The 14,834-nt window shown below is 47.6% G+C and overlaps 1 protein-coding gene across 8 annotated transcripts in view; it reads left to right on the top strand.

The window, feature by feature from the left end:
• LOC112451706 (growth factor receptor-bound protein 14-like) overlaps positions 1–14,834 on the top strand; it is a 246,693-nt gene that overhangs the window by 175,965 nt on the left and 55,894 nt on the right. The window lies entirely within an intron of this gene.

The following is a 14,834-nucleotide window of genomic DNA, read 5'->3' as shown; positions in this document are numbered from 1 at the left end:
TCCCCTTTAAGGGTCCAGACCGGTGGGACCAGCGGTCGACCCCTTCCCCGTCGTAAAATTACAATCCTTTCGCCTTCAGAGAGAGAGAGAGAGAGAGAGAGAGAGGGGGGGAGGGGTGTAGCTGACCGCTCTCCGCGTGAACAATGGGGGGATTTATGGAACGCACCCCGTGTTCGCGCGCTACAGACTCATATGTGTGTGTGCGCACACCATAGAAACGACTTACTGTACCCGTGCCCGGGGAATAGGTTCCCCGCGTTCGTAATAATCACCCTAACCCTCCTCTCCTGGGCTCCGCGATCGTTCGCGCTACGAAGCTCGCACTTGTGGGCTATTCTTACAAACAGTCGTCAAAGTTAACCGAGATTCGACCAAGTGGTGTGTACTTTCCGTAAATCTTCTTTCGGGGAACGATATCGATGGATGTTTATCTTCATTGAAGAGGGAGGGGCGATGTGATATAGATATAATATAATGTAACTAGGAATATCGAGAGGAAAAGTATCACCGTAGGGGTCTCTTTGAGACTTTACTTGATAACGTATTATAACTTGTTAGGTCCAATTTGAATTTGAAATATAATTGTCTTAATGCAGTTCTTTTAATTGTAACAATGTCATTTTTAAAAATTTAATAGATAAGATATGAGCATGTGCAGACCACCGATATAGATATAAGTTTACTGGCGCTAACATCGGGAACCTTTATATTATTTATTATAGTCATATAATACTCAGCTTTTACAAAATGAAACGATATTCAGCATGAAAAAGCACCACGGTTGGTTAAACCATGTTTATTTGGCGCATCCGTGCAATAAAATACAATAATTCTACTAGAGAGTGATTTCTCGACGTATTTTTACAACCATTGTCGAAGTGTCATAAAACATTGCACGGCGCGACTTGATACGAGTTACTCACTTGAATTACGACTCTCTTTCTCTTCTTTTTTTTTTTTTTACGAGGTCCTCTTGTAAAATCTACCGTTCGCGTCTATATCACTGTCGGCACTTCGATTATTTGTGAGCCAATCGTGAGCCGGGCGCGTCTCTGTATTTTCGCGTCGCGATTAATTGAATCGGCATCCTCGCAATCTCAACGAAACTCGACTCGATATTAATTTCCAGCGCGGCCTCCGCTGTACGCGCCCCGCGCCGCGTTTGTTCGCGCAGTTTCAATTTACGACCAGACAGCGCCGCACGACACCGGAAGAACATTGTCGCCCCTCGATGCCGAAAGTTTGCCGGTTCGCAGACACGAGTCGCCGCGGCGATCTTTATCGCAAAACTTTGTTCTCCTCTTTCAGCTTTGTTCTTCTTTCCGCGCGGCGCGCAGCGGGAAGCCTTCTAATTCACATAGAATCATCGTCTCTCTCATTGTCAGCGCGCGGTAGCGGCATTTACGAACCTTGACTCCTTCCTCGCGGCTCTCTCTCCCACTCTCGTCCATTTGTGTTAATATTCTCGTACGATGTTTCGAAGCTCCGCCATTGGTTTCGGGGGGAAAAAAAATATTGCGAGAAAAGTTAAAAATCACAATTTAATAATTTTCTTAACAAATGACCCCGCGCTCGTGTTCCTCGCGAATGCATGTCACGAATACGTGCGTCATCGTGATCATGCAATTATTTCACATGCACATCAATCTATCTTGTTAATGAAATATATCGAGAAAATTACTAAAGACTGATAATTAATATCGATAAGAAGGACGTAAAGACTGACGCAAGTCAAACGAGAAGATGCTCATCAAGTTCTCACTTCGAATCACTGATAACGAGGAAATCCAGAAGTGCGAAATCGCACGATACGTTGCAATGGATTACTCCAGCGTGTCGGTCAGCGATATGCATCGAATTGGATAAAAAGGTGGTATCGCAGTTATCGCGATAATGAGGCCAGCTAAGTTAAACCCTCGCAACATCGACGGAAGATCGAGGCTAACGATCGATCGCGACGATCTAGTCTCGAGCGAGATTTTCAATTAGTCGAACCGGTATTAAAAAAAAAAAAAAAAAATAAAAAAAATTATGCTGTATTGAAAATATAACAAATAATTCATAGACTATGTAATAGATTAAATAGATTTTAATAGATGACTGAAAATGTTTTTTCCTTTTCGTGACGTACTATGTGTACAATAAAACGAACGTTAATTGTATAATAGTCGTCAGTTGCACGAATTGAGAATTCCAGCTTCTTCTAATCCAGTTAAAAATATAGAAAAAAAAAATTAACTGGAGTTAATTTTTTTGCTCCATTTTTCTTGATTACAATGACGAAGAATTAAGGCTCGGTCTTTTCTTTGTTTCTCGTCGAGCGATTGAGCTATCGCGAATATTTTCCGTCTCACCGCGGTAAAAATAAATTCTGACTAATGAGAGAGATCCGTTCTACGTGCCGCGTTGCACGCCGATAAATTCTGTCAATCAGCGGGATGACGAAACCGCAGGAGAGAGAGAAGCGATACCGGATATGCCGCGACGTTGCACCGGCGCGACGCGACGCGGGAAAGGCTCGCCGCTTCCTGCTTCGGTTTCCACCGTCGGCGTCGTCGCCCGGTGCGCGCATAATTTTCACGCGGCTCGCGTCTTCCTCCCACCAGTCTCCGCCTTTGTTCTTTTGTGACCGCCGAGGCCGCGCCGGCCGTCGCCGTCCTACCGTGGCCGATATGCGGTCGCGATTAGGAAAACACATATAGTCGCGCGCGCCGCTCCGCGGTCGGTGCAACGCGCGCACCGATCGCACACTCGCGCGCGCGAGAGTCGCGGGTCGGGAAGGCCTCGCGTCCACGTCATCGAGCCGACAGTAGCTCCGTTTTACGGAGCCATTCGACTCCGTTGCACTCGATGAGGCTCGGGTTCGACGCGATTCGCTATTTCGCTCGCGAGGGATATTGCATATTGCATTGCAGCGAGAAAGCGGCTGCTGCTGCAGCGCGCAGCGGCAGGGCTCTCGTGACGCTTCCGGTCGGGCCCGGAGAGTAAGATAGAGCGCAGAGCGGCGCGAGAGTACAGAGAGCCAGAGAGCCCGGAGAGGAGAGGACGCGCGCGGTGCACACCGGCGCGGCGCGAGAGTGTTGCGCGCGGGTGACGAGGAGAGAGAGAGAGAGAGAGAGAGTCTCTCGCGTACGAGAGAGGGAGGAAACGACACGGATAGGACGACGATAGAGAGGCAAGGGCGCCGCGCCGGGGACGGTTGGACGAGAGAGGACCGAGCGGATAAGGGGGACCGGCGCGGGCGGGAAGAGGATGCGGCGCGCAGCGCAGCCAGCTGACTCGGGAAAGTTCGTGGACGACCGTCATCGAACCGAAGGAATGGAGGATAGCAGCACCGGCGCACGGCCGATGCAGTCGGCTGCCACCGGGGAGCCAGCTGACTGGCCGGCTCTCGGGCGTTTCCGCCGCGTTTCGGCCGCCGTCGGATCTTTGTCTGCCGTTGTGCACGAGGGTACCGGCGAGCGACCAGCCGCTGTCAGTTGGCGCTGTGACACCGGAGGGAAGTAACGGTGCCGTTCCGAGGAACGACCCAGCACCGGAGAGAGAGAGAGAGAGAGCGAGAGAGAGAGAGAGAGAGGAACAGGATTAGGAAGAAGGAAGTGCGAGGAGGAGGCGAAGAGAGACACGGGCAGGGAAAGAGAAAGAGGAAAGAGGAGACGATAGGCGGAAAAAGGGAAAAGAGAGCGGAAAAGAGAACAAGAGAAAGAGAACGAGAGAGAGGAAGAGAAAAAGAGAGATGATCAAGTGTGCACAACCGAGGAATTAACGATCGGCGGAAGGAACATCGTTCAGGAACACACAGGCTCTTCACCCGAACATTGAACGCGACACCCACTCTCTCTGCTCGACGAGTAACACCTCGTCGTCGTGATCGCCGGTATCGAGGAATTTTGCCGGTGCCGTTTTCATACATTAGGTTAGGTCGAGGGAAGCCCAGGTATATCCATCGAGGCGGAGCTCGACGCCCATCGCCGCCGCCGCCGCCGCCGCCGGTCCCGACAAACGCAGCCGGAACGGAGTCGCGAATCGCGGAAGCACAACGAGAACGCGAACCGGGAACAAATGGCAGGTGGGAGCGAACGTCGAGAGTAAGATAATGACGACTGTGATATAACAACGGGGGAGAAGCGCCGCGCCGTCGTGCTTGCGTTTTTCCGGGGGTGCATTTCGCGGGCGCGTATATATGCGTGCCGATATATTCGCTCGTGCGAATCGACGTGACGTCCCGAGGGGCAGTCGAGGAAAGGCAGTCCGTCAGCGGGAGGAAAGCCTGTGCGGAAAAGCGGAAGGCGGTCCACTGCACGCTCGCCGGTCGAAGAAGCGCCGGGGGATCACGAGGACGGCTGCGATTCCGTTCGGTAAGTCGTCAAGATTCAGAATCATTTTCATCCTCGCGACAATCAATTCAGCGAAAATCGCCTACACATGGGGGGGCCTCCGACGCGTGAGAGAGAGAGAGGAAGAGAGTGCGAGGACGATCGATGGCCGACGAGTGCACTCGCGAAAATGATGTTGCACCTAACTGGCGGAATGGCCTTTGCCGATTACGCGAGCCAATTTTTCTCTCACGTCGATGACGAATTGCAATTGTCTCCGTAAAATTGTTACGTTTCGCGAGAATTACGCTATCGCGTCAGATCGGCGAAACACTCGGTCGGAAATGGGAAAACCGGAGTCGGTGGGATTCGAAAAAGATGATCGAAAATCCGGAGTATTTCAGGAGTTAAGAGGATAGATTTGGAAAAGAAATCGCGGTGATTTCTGCCTGGTTAAAAATACGTGAACGTAAACGTACGGTGTCGGAAGGAGAAAATTTAATCAGACGCGTAAGGCAATAGGCACGGGATATTGTTCGTTCGCGTATCACGAAAAGGAAAGCGCGAAAAATTTGAAAGCGTGAAAACTGCCGTCGGGCACTCGCGCGGCGTTTTGCACTCCCTGCAATTTGCATCGAAATTAGCTTCGCGAAGTCGACTTTCGTCGATCGGCTTATTAAGCAATCATACGTCTCGATACTTCTTTTTATCTACATATACGTATATATGCGCATCGCGCACGATCAATCTGTCATTAAGGTGATCCTAAAGCTGTCTGTATCTACACTCGTTTTTAACAATATTTGCTTCGCGTATAAAAATTCTACAACTTAATGTTACAAAATGAGGGTGCAGGTCCATTCAGTAGACATCAAGGAATATCATACCGTTTGTAGAATTAGGCTGAAACTCCAAACAAAAAAGTTAAACAAAAAGTACGATTACGTGAACGTGCACCCTCATTTTGTAACATCAAGTTGTAGAATTTTTATACGAAGCAATTATTGTTAAAAACGAGTGTAGGTATTACAGACAGCTTTAGGATCACCTTAAGCGATATAAGCGAGCGTCCGTCTAATCGTGCTATAATGTGCGATTATCGGATTACTCATCCAGCGAATTCTCTAGAAAACCGATCCTGTCGCTTATGCCGACTTAATGCCGCTCGCAACATTAACGCTTATTATTGTTAGATGCGTTTGACGATGCGATAATGAGAATCGGACAGCCTCGTTTAGCGTAGCGGCGGGAGAGTACGCGGGAATCTTTTGTCTTGGCGGAGCTCTTTACGTGTCTTATTGTTAGCATTTCCGTGAGAGAGAAATCTAATGTGGCATATAAATATCGTGCCGCGCGCAGCGTCGCGTGATGGATCATCGTGCAGCAACGTTCCTAAATTTTAATGGTCTCGAACGCGATGCCTTGTTTAACCCATTTAGAGGGAATTAGTCCTCGTAGCCGGCTGCACGACCCTGCCGTCGTCAATCGGCTACGCGCTAGTTAGACCGTCGTTGCTATCGTACGGATAGTTACAATATGGGCCGGTGATATTCCACGTAAAAAAGAAAAAGTTCCCTTCGCTTCTTGTATCTCGAATATAACACACTCCGATGCATTTTAATGCGATTTACGTAACCCTCTTACCGCACACGCGGCTTTATGGGTATCGACTTATCGCTGAAGTTCCATTTTATCCGGCACTCACGACGGCACAAAGACTCCCCCCCCCCCAGCCCAGTTTTAAGTTGCGTTATGCATAATTTCCCGGTTAGGTGGAAATTGGATTGCGCAACGGAGAATTAATGGCGAGACTGAGATTCGTTGACCCGCGCTCCGCTCCGCTCGCGATAGATATACATATCTAATATGTATCGGTTATCTCTACCTACCTGCACCGGCGGTAGCAGTTGTTCCGCTTGCGCTCTCAGATTAAAGGATTTGAAGGGACCGTTCTATTATACGCACGCGAGGAGGCGCGGTCGCGAGGCACACATTCGCCGCGACCAGTTTCCCCGGGTGCACCGTCTCGGGGGGGCCGACGAGCAGCCGATGAGAGACGTTCGATAGCGGTGTCTGAGCCCGGCGAACGTGTATAACAAGCTCGACGCACGTGCGTTCGCATCTTCCACGTCACGTTTCGCGGATCACGCGAGCGATCGTTCGACTTACGTTGCACGAAGCAGACGACACGGGGATTCACGTCGCTCGGTGAACTTATCGTTTCTATTTATTCGTTCGGGTTCATTGCGCTCCGCCACTTGTTTCTATAAAAAAAGAAATCTTCCAGAGACATGATCGAGCACGCGGCAAAGTAGGAGCTTATGATTTTATAAAACTAAGCCTGTCACAAGCGGTTAATATATGTACATACATACGATATATCACAAAGTTGCGATTGTTGAGTCACCTCGTTCAATTGTATGTACTTGCGTGAAGTCCGACAGACCCGGTTGTTGAATATTACACGACAGTTAGAGGTACTTTCTCATTGTTAGATAAAAATAGATAAAACCGGGAGATTATTCAATATATAATAAGAAAACATAAATCATGAAAGGAGCGATATTAAAACTTATAAGTGAGTCTTACCACGTCTCGCTTGATACTCAATAGGAAGTCTCTTAAAATTTATTTCGGTTTATTACGATTTCCATGGCTTCACCTTAGAAGGAATGCTTAATGGAACATGTAGAAAAACCGCGAGAAAAGGGTCGATCTCACCGCCTGTGTGTATGTGTGTGTGTGTGTATGTGGGCATGTAAAAAGAGAGAAATGAGGGACACTGCGATAATTCGACGCGAGCGATCCGCTCGAACCGGCCCCGATGGAATTGAATTCAAATTAAATCGAATTTATTTGCGGATCACCGTGTCCCTGCCGCTATTCTCACTAACAACGCGAATCTCTTTCGCCGTTCTCGCTATCTTCGGAACTTTTCCCATTTCCCATTTGTGCGATATATAATTACGTATATATATATTTTCTCGGTTACGGCTCTGTAATAAATCTTTCGCTAAAAGTTGCTCTCGCGGCACGATCTCGCGACGCTTCCTACATAAAAAACGCAAAATCACACGTGATGCGATTTAAAATTTTCACAGCTATCGTTAGCATTCGTATCTCGCTCTGAAATATTGCGCGGGACCGGTTTGCGAAATTGCGTTGCATCAAAGCGGAATGCGTTACGTGTGATTTAATAATTAAAGATTAAAGGGAAAACACGCTCGAAAATGTTTGTTCAGACATTTTTTTTTGCTGACGCAAGGTCTGGGCAAATATTGCTGCGGAAGTCTGGCACAACGCACGTATGTATGCACGCGGTATATCGCGGCGCACCGTCGGATTCGCAATTTTGGCTGTGGACGCGTGTATTTCCATTCGCGGGCAAAAGCACACGGAAACCTGGGAATAGCGCGGTTATCGCGGCGTTTGGACAGAAAAGCCTGCACGGTGGGCCTTTATTGGCACGTTGACCGCGGAGGTTAATTGATAGGCGTCCAGCCAACCGGATTTGAAGTTTGGTACGTCGGTTCGGCGCTTTTAATTAGAACGCGCGATGTACCGGAAAAATTTCTATGTCCGACAATGCCGCCGACACCGATGCATCGTGAATTCTCCTCTCGTGAATTCTTTTCACCTTCGGTGAATTTCTTTTTCGGACAACGACTGTTTTCGATCGTATGATCGCAGAACGTATCATAGGGCTTAATTCTACAAGGACGATATTGCTCACCGAAGACTGAAATTTCTATTCTCGTTTTGTGTCGAGAACTCTCGCCTCCGTTTTTACCTTGAACAACGTTGCTCCGACGTAGATATAAGTGACGTTTCTTAACGAGAAATTAATTCTTGCTGCGAATAGCTCACGATCGTGGCTGGATATGAAACGAGAAATAAAATTGATATTAATATGTCATGCTAACGTAACCACACATTATTACCAATGTTTATAGCACGACATATTAATATCAATTTTATTTCTCGTTTCAAATCGATGTGATATCAGTACCGCGAAAGTTTCAGTTACACACCGATATTTAACATCCAATACCGGCATGATTGTTTTTTTTTTATTCAGCTTGAATTGAATGTTCGGATATCTTGCTTTTGTAGAGAGATGGAAAATACATGTTCGAGGACGTGCGATGCGTAATTCTCGGGCTGCCGTGTGGCCACTCCTGGGATCGTTGTTCGCAACTTATTAGCAGTCATTGCGGGCCCGCTTCTACTTAATGCATCGTTTATTGCGTTAGCTCTTCGATGCGTCGTCGCCGCTTGGCGGCGTGGGCGAAATTCCATTCCGCGCGCCACGAGTATCGTAAGTTTCTCTCGAAGCCATCGGGAGTTATCAGGGCGACCCTTTCTACCGGCTAATGCCCGCCTAAGGAGCTACCGTGCCTAACGATGCGTTACGACGATTGTCGAGAAACGAGCACGAACGCCCACGAGGTTAACACTTTCACAGACGATAAATCTTCACCGGCCAATCGGCGGTCGCGAAATTTTGTGCCGCTAATGCGCCGGCAATTAGCCGTGCTGCTTTTTCTGAGGGACAGTGCTCCAACTTTTAGCTAGTAACTTGAACGAGCCGAACTTTCATTACCTCCGTCATTTACGCAAATTAAATTATTTATATATAATATTTATTATAAAACATGATATATTTATAGAATTTTTTTCCGTTTTACATAAAAGAGAATATTTATACATTCTACTTAAGACATTTTAAATTTTGCTATTATAAAGATAGTGTATTTAAATAAGAATTTTTTTTCTTTTGTCTGGAAAACAAGCTGTCTGGATAAAAATTACCAGCTGCTACGTCAATATCTTGATGTAATATTAAAGCGTTTTGCCGCGAGGCTCTGATCTTGATCGCGCGATCATGCGCGGCGAGCCGATGATTTATCGTGCCACGCTATATGCAACAAAAAAGAAGCGGCGGAGTATTATCAGGATGTTGCGCCTGCCTTTTTGTAACGCGTTATTGAGGGTCTGCTGTTATCGCGCAAAAGGTTTTTCAGATAACGGCCTGTTGAACATGCATGACGCGTGCGCGAGTTTCAATTTGGTGAAATTCTCACATCCCCAAGCTATATTGACGTATTCTCGATAATTTTCAATTTTTCCTTCGACCAGACACGAGAAGTGTAGAAACTTTGATTCGATCGACGTGTCGCAATACCTTGCGAATACGTTCTGAGATTTCTTCTAACGATCCCTCGCATTATTCGATTTGTTCAGTCCGTCAAGATTGCGCGTAATGAAGTTTTACAACTTTTATAAACCTATAATTCTTTTATTGCATTTTTTTAAATATTTTTTATGCATACTTGACGAATCATAGTAACGATGCGTAGCTCCTAAAATTATAATAAATACGGACTGTCAACACGAAATTCATCCGTCACGGACTTGGCACGGAAGTCCCGTCGCGCACGGTCCAGCGTCGTTCTTCGTGCGATCCCGTTTAGTATCGTCCCGTCACACGTACATGATCGAACCCGCGGTGGATTTTATGCGTTCGTGCGCTCCGCCACGCTGACAAGAGAGGCCGATGTCGAAAGTCGGCCACGGACGTTCGCGTAAGGTCGTTATTACGTCACATAATCACGATCCGACGAAAATTGTTAGCGATCGCCTAAAGACCAGATAAACCACATCCTCTCGCGCGCCACCGTCACTCGGTGTTCAACATCATCGTAAAAGCTATTTTATTTTCCACATTTAGATACGGGGTTACGGGTGAAAAGATGCGCGTATGTAATCGGGTGAAAATACGAGCCACGAAAGCCGATATAGTTTCGGTACAGCTCGGATTTCGATGATGTGCGAGAACGTTTCGGGTTGGTGTCAGCGATGCTGCATTTCGCTTTTTCCCTCGAGCGTCGAGAGTCAAAAAGTCGCCGAAATTACGGGCCGTTCTCGATCGCGCTGCCTATATCCGCCGTGTGCACTCCGTGCGCGCGAGAAGCAAAGCCCGAAAAGCAGGCGAGAAACGTAGAGCATGAAATAACGATAAAAATTCCGGGAGCGTGTTTTGTCATTCTCTCTCACAACTCTCCTATTTCTATTTCCCTGTCATCGCCGGGGATCGCCTCTATCGTATCGGGCGCTCTATTCACGGCTCATAGATTCTTAAAGCTTTCTCACGCGGCGTCGACTCCGAAGCGGCATTTGCATCACAACGCGAGAATCGTTCGTAATATACGGCGGACGATGCCATAAGCACGGAAGCATCGATTATTCTTTTGGCCGCTCCCGCCGTTATCCGCCGTCGCGATTGCAGTCCTTTCCCGTGCGCTTGCCCTTCTCTCCTTCCAACCAAAAGGACATACACGGTGTTCGCATTGTGCATTGTGCATCCCCGCGGTGCGGGCGCGGGCGTGGGGCCGGAGAGCGGGGGGGGGGATTTCGAAGTCGACTGAATCGCGCGACTTGTGTAAAATCGATGAAATAAATTCCATCTCTCGCCTCCTCGAGACGCGCCATCGCAATTTCAGGGCCTCTCGGTGTCACTCACGTATTCTGCATATTGTCATGCCGTCATTTTACTGGAAATTGCGTGTAACGTGTAACATTATGCGGCGGGCGGGCCGCTCCCATCGCATTAAATTTTAATGACGGATTCTCTCTCGACAATTTAAGATGGATTTTTTGTTAACGGCAGCTGTCGAGACGGCGATACTTTTTGAAATACTGAAAACCGTAACCAAGTAATTTTCGGGGAATTAATCGAGGAAGATAAAACGGATTAACTCATTATTAAACGTGGGAAGGATAAAATAGACGTTTTTTATTTTTCACGCAGTTGTAAACTCGAATCCATTTTTTGAAATATTTATTTAAATTAAATAAATAGAGCGTAATTTATTAATTAATTTTAATACTGATACATTTCTCTGATCGAAGCTAATTGTTTCTTGGTTATTTATAAATTACGGTTTATTGTCTCGCTTCACGATTGGACGGTACACGATGGGAGGAACGGCTATAAGTCGCTTGCGAGCCACCGAATTTAATTGGCCGTATTGAAACGGCTCGTAAGTCAACTAGACAAAAGAAAATGTCAGGTAGGTCAAGAACCGGTTTACCGCCTTAGCGGTATTATACATACTCGGATCGTGCCCAGGTCCTGTCTCCGGATTCGATGCATTCGGCGCTCTCTCTCTCTCTCTCTTTCTACCTCCTTTCCTTTTCTTCTTTCGCCCCTTCCACTCTCTCTCTCTTCCTTCTACACCTCCTTTCAGACGTTGTGCCTTAATTGCAAAACTTTTTCGTCGAATTTCTACGGTTTCTCAGAAGATTGGTAATCACGAGAGCTCTCTTCCTCTCCGCGTCTCTTTTTTCCTTCCTTTCTCTCTCTCTCTCTCTCTCTCTCTCTCTCTTGCTCTCGAGCGCTATCCGCTTCTTGTTCCTTCTGTTCTACCGGGGGGCATTTTCTTAGCACGCGAGCAGGCACCGATGTGATTTGCGCTCGCGATCGTTATACGGTTTCGTTCCGAGGAAAAAGGAGGATAAAAAACCCGATGCGAGGCGGGACGAGAGAGAAAGAGAGAAGCAAAGGCCAGAGGCTGCCTATGGGCGAGTGCGCATCATTCCGGGACGAAAAGGACGAATTGAAATGCGAGAGAGCGCGGGCGCAGAGGCGGATGATGATCGATCGCCTCTCTCGAGGCCTTGAATTCGATTTTAGCTTCCGGCGACGGGAGGAATGCATACCGTACACCACCTCGTTTCTGCATTTCTTTCTGTAGTGTGTTTTTTTTACCTTTTCCTTTCCGTATTCCGTTTCTCCCCCGCCCCCCCCTGAAAAAGTCGACGTCGAGTTTTCCGACTGCGCGCGAGATCCGCGATACTCTCCGTATCGGATCCTGGCGATTTTCCAGATGCGCGCATTCGATCGCGGTTGAAGGATGTCATCGGGAGAGAGGATGGGCCGGGGCAGACCCTCTCGACCGAGCGAATTATTTCAGCGGTCTCGATTTTTCGATATTGCACTCGGAATGACATGGCGGTTTCTCGATGAGACGCGCCCGATTAATACGTTCCCGCGTCATATTTTTTCGAGGTTTTTCCTCGGCAAAGCGAATCTCGTTTGATAATTAAATCGCCGCCGTACTTTCATCTCAGCTCTCTGCTTGAACTTGAATCACGTCACCGTCGCAGCAGCGTTTAACACGCAGTAACGGTTGCTTCAGGCAACAAAGTTCGCGGGACGAAATTGCCCGCGGGCTCTCGCCTCCCGAGTTTAGATATCAAGCCCGAGACATCATTAAATGCGTTTTACTCGGGAGCGACCCGATTAAATTCTCAGATATTAATCAGAGCACGTTTATAGCGAATCGCGCGCTCGTATACCATCGATATCCGCGGTATCGGTACGCGGCGGCGGCGCGGGCGCGGCGACTCGCGCGGCGCGCTCGTAAAAGCGCGAGAGCAGTGACTATAAATAGAACGGCACGGCCGAGGCTTTTCAGGGTAAACCGACTTACTCGGAGAAACTTTATTAAACGAACCCGCGCGCCATTAATCACTCAACGACGGAAATGCGTCTGGCCGGTAAATAAATGAAAGCTCCTAGGCCGTAGGATATATCGGATCGAGGGTGGTTGGCTGGCTATAGCTGGCCGAAAAAGAGAGGGAGAAACTTTATAACCCTCGATCGAACGTTCTCGTACCTGTACGTTCTCTTTCCGCCTCTTCTTCTCCATCCTCCTCCTCTTTCTCTTTTAAAAGGAGGACTTTTTGACAAAGTTTGCGCCGCGATAAAAGAGAGAGGAGCCGAGACTTCTCTTGCCCGGACCGAGGAGGAAAAAATCGATACGAGAGAGATCCTGTTGTATGACACTGTCGACCGATGGCCATTCGTTCTTCTCCCTTCGCGATTTGGCATGCCTGACGCATGGGGGCCAAGGCTCTATTTCTAGCACGGTCAGCGTGCCAGCGACAGAGAAGTGCAACGGATCCGCTATAAACTGCGTTCGTGTAAAATGGCGACCGATAGCGATCCCTCTAACGCGTATACCTAATCCCTCTCGCCGAAATACGCGTTCGCAGAAGAGATTTTCGTAATGGAGCACGTTCGAGCGGAATTTCGCAGATGGTGGTAAATAATATCCAGCATTTAAACGACTCTAAGCCAAGCTGGCCGAATCTCGACGCTTTCCTTGTTTCAATTAAACGCCAGAAGCTGCGGGTATGGCACTTTTAGCTATTCATATGACGGTTTGCGTTGCAACGCTACATTGTTCTGGGAAAATGAAAAGGCCGCACACTAAATCCTAGCGCGGAGTTTGAGTCAAGTGTATCATATGTGTACGTTCACTTATATTATACCGTATATATATTACCGTTCACTTGTCCAATCTCGACCTCTCTCGTCAGGAAGTGCAGATTGAATCGCCTTTGTAAATCGTCATCACAGTTACGTCTATACAATTCATAAAGAAAAGAACATCATTCTGCCTGCCTTTATCGTTTCGATGTGTGAATTTTTCCGGTCGACCTTCCGCGTCCCGGCGGAAATTGCTTCCAATCGACAGCCTCCTTGATTCAACCCTCGGGGTATCGAAACGCAATAACATTTCAATAGCGGTAACATTCAATAGCGAGTATCGCGAAGCGTATATACATTTTCTTATATTTCTTCGTTCTTGAAATTACTTTTTTCCCGTTTTATCGCATCCTGACTCGACCTGCCTCGAATTTTCGCGAATTGTATAGATTGTCTTGACTGGACGTCACGGTCCAGTATCCCTCCGAGTCGTATATCACACGACTCCCGTTAAATCTTTACGTTCGCTCATATTCTCGGGTCGGCTTTCAATGTTACGTTCTGCCGGCCGGGCCGTTTCTTTTTTCGGTCGATCGTAAAGTTGCGGACATGCCGAGCCGGGCCGGGCTGATCGCGGTTGCGGATCGGCGCTGATTTAATTCGGCACGTGCGCATACGTATGCACTCGACGAACAACGCGCGAGTACGAGGTGAATACGTCGGTTGGATTTTTACGAACCGGTCGCGATGGGAGTTCTTAAGAGCGCAGCCGAAATAGTGTTTTTAAAGCTGACGAGCGTGCCGCGCGTATCGAAGAAAGAAACCTCATCCTCGTCTCGATTCTCCCTGCGTCTAAAAGCTCGCGGTGTGTACCTTGGGAACCGAGCTATCGGTAGAAAATGCGCTCGATTCGTTCCACGGTTTCTTCGCCACTTTCTCCCGAACGTGTGATCGGCGATCGTTTACGATAGACGAGACTATTTTATCGTTCAAGAAGGCACGGGCGGAACGAATCTTGAGTCAGAAATGGCTTCTTTTTTTCTGCAAACTTTCGTACCCCGCGTGTAATAGGCAACGAACAATTTAAGTTAGCCGATATAAAGAGTATTTTATTTCTTTCTGCGAAGCGAACAATAATTAAATGTCATTTGTATATTATATACATACAGTTTGTTGAATATTTTATTGTATTAAGGCTTTATAAAATTATAACGTCCACAAATATGAAAAGAAAAATGTAT

This window comes from Temnothorax curvispinosus, unplaced genomic scaffold, assembly GCF_003070985.1.
Source record: "Temnothorax curvispinosus isolate PA1 unplaced genomic scaffold, ASM307098v1 QBEX01002454.1, whole genome shotgun sequence".
NCBI lineage: Eukaryota > Metazoa > Arthropoda > Insecta > Hymenoptera > Formicidae > Temnothorax > Temnothorax curvispinosus.
The sequence above is the reverse complement of the archived record's forward strand: the minus strand, read 5'-3'. Positions and strand labels throughout refer to the sequence as shown.